Below are 2,500 nucleotides of genomic sequence, written 5' to 3' on the forward strand. Positions count from 1 at the left end.
TTATTACGATAATGATGATGATTATTGCAATACATTAATGGTGAAAAAGTTGAGTACAGCTTTCAGAGATAGAAGACCGAGAATTTTTTTTTTTTTTTTTTTTTTTTTTTTTTAATGTGAAGGAAAAGGCAAGAAAAAGAGGGACAAGGAGAGCGAAAGAAAGAAAAGAAACAAGAGAAAAAAGTAAAACGGGAAAATCCCGAGAGAAGAGAAAAAAACTTTCTTTTACCCCCCCCCAGCCCCCCCCCCCCCCCTGTCCTCCTTCCTTCCCTTTCTCCCTCGATCCCTACCTCCATCCTTCCCTCCTTCCCCGCCCTGCCCGCCCTCCCTCCCTCCCTCCCTCCCACCCACACGCCCACCCACACCTTATCGCCGCCCCCGCCCTTTGCAACGGGCGCGTCAAATTTGCATAACTGCCGTTGACAAAGGAACTTCGTCAGGCTTTCGAACATCGAGAAGCTGTCGTGAAGAAGAGCCTTGACGTGACCCCTTCCCCGCCCCTCCCCTCTCTCCCTTCCTCCCTTCCTCCCCGCCTCCCTTCCTTCCTCCCCGCCTCCCTTCCTTCCTCCCCGCCTCCCTTCCTCCCTTCCTCCCCTCCTCTCCTCCATCTCTCTTCTGTTCCTTTCTCCCTTCTCAACTATTCACGGATTTCTCCCTTCCATCTCTCTCCCCTGATTCCACATTCCTCTCCTTTTTTCCCACTTCTTCTTCTCTCCCCTCTCCCCTCTTTCCTTTTCATCCTTCTTTCCTCCCTCCCCTCCTCCACTCCTTTCTTCCAGCCTTTTTTTCCATCCCCATCTCTCCCCTCGTCTGTTTTCCTCCTCTCCTTTTTTTCATTTTGCTCCTCTTCCCTCTTCATTTTCCTTCTCTTTTCCTCTTTCCTCTTTTACATTTTCCTCCCCCTCTCCTCTCTTCATTTCCCTCCTTTTCTCTCTTCCTTTTCCTTTTCTTCTCCTCTCTCCTCTTTTCCATTTTACTCCTCCTCTCCTCTCTTCTTTTCCCTATTCCTCTCCTCCAATCCTCTCTTCATTTTCCTTCTCTCCTCCTCTGCTTCTTTATCAATTTCCTTCTCCTCTCCTCTCCTCCTGCCCCTTCTTTCATTCCTCTCTCCCCTGTTTCCAATTTCCCCTCTCCCTCTCCCCTCTTACCCTCCCGCTGCCCTCTTTTCCCCTTTGGAGCGATGATTGAACCCGTTTTGTAACCTTTTTTCCACCTGGGTAGGGGTGGGGAGGGGAAGGAGAAGGGGAAGGGAGAGAAAAAAAGAGGGGAGAGGAGGGGAGGGAGGGGATGGGGCGGGGCGGAGAGAAGGAAGGGGAGGGGAGGGGAAGGGGAGGGGCGGAGAGAAGGAAGGGGAGGGGAGGGGAAGGGGAGGGGCAGAGAGAAGGAAGGGGAGATGGGAAGAGGAGGGGAGACCTCCGAGGTAGAAGGAGGGGGAGGGTGGGGAGAGGATAAGGGAGGGGAAGGCGGAAGAAACGAAGGTGAGGGAAATGTAGATATGAGGAAAAAAGGGGAAAGAATGGAAGGAGGAGATTGGAGGAAGGGTATAAGAACAAAGGATAAAAAGAGGGAAAAACAGGGGGTGATAATGATGAAAATTCATTTTGCTTGAGGGCTGACAAAGGGGGAAGGGAAGAGATAGATAGATAGATAGATAGATAGATAGATAGATAGAGAGAGAGAGAGAGAGAGAGAGAGAGAGAGAGAGAGAGAGAGAGAGAGAGAGAGAGATGTGGAGTAAGAGAAAGTAACAAGGAAGGATTGAGTGAGTGAGTAAGAGAGAGAGGGAAAAGGGAGGGTAGAGAGAAGGAGAGAATGAGTGAGTTAATGCATGGAAAACAGATTAGTGGAAGCAAATAAGTGAGAAAGCGTGCATGTGTTAGAGGCAGGAAGATAGATAGAAAGATAAACAAAGAAAGAAGAAAAAAAAAAGAAAGAAGAAGAAAGACAGATAAAGAAGATGAAAAAGAAGAAGAAAAAGGGCAAACAAAAAGAGAAAGAATAAGAAATACAGCGTAATGGGATCAGTGCTGCCGCTACTAATGTTCCGGCCTCAGACCACCCTCGGACCGCGCCGCTAATATCTTAATATCACCTGATATTAAGGGAGAGACGCAGAATGTGGGGAGTAATAAGGATGAAGATGAATACGAAACAGGTGATAGTGATCAATTAGAGGGAGAGAAAAGGCACGAGAGAGAATAAAAGAAAGAGAGAAAGAAAAGAAAAAGGAGAAAGGCGAAAAAAGCGAAATGAGAAGCAAAGGAAGAGGCAAGAATTAATTCGTTTTTGCGTTCACTTGGATAAAGAACAGGGAAGCGAAGGGAGGAGAAGGGAAAAGGAAAGACATAGAAGGAAAAGGGGGGGGGGGGGAGGGAGGGAGACCATGATTGGAAAGGAGGGAGGGAGACGAAGGGAAAAAGAGGAAGAGGAAGAGAGGAGGGAGGGAGGGAAGTGGAGGGAAAAGGAGGGATAGAAAGAGGAAAGGGAAAGAGAAGGAGGA

The sequence above is a fragment of the Penaeus chinensis genome, chromosome 26 (assembly GCF_019202785.1).
Source record: "Penaeus chinensis breed Huanghai No. 1 chromosome 26, ASM1920278v2, whole genome shotgun sequence".
Taxonomy (NCBI): domain Eukaryota; kingdom Metazoa; phylum Arthropoda; class Malacostraca; order Decapoda; family Penaeidae; genus Penaeus; species Penaeus chinensis.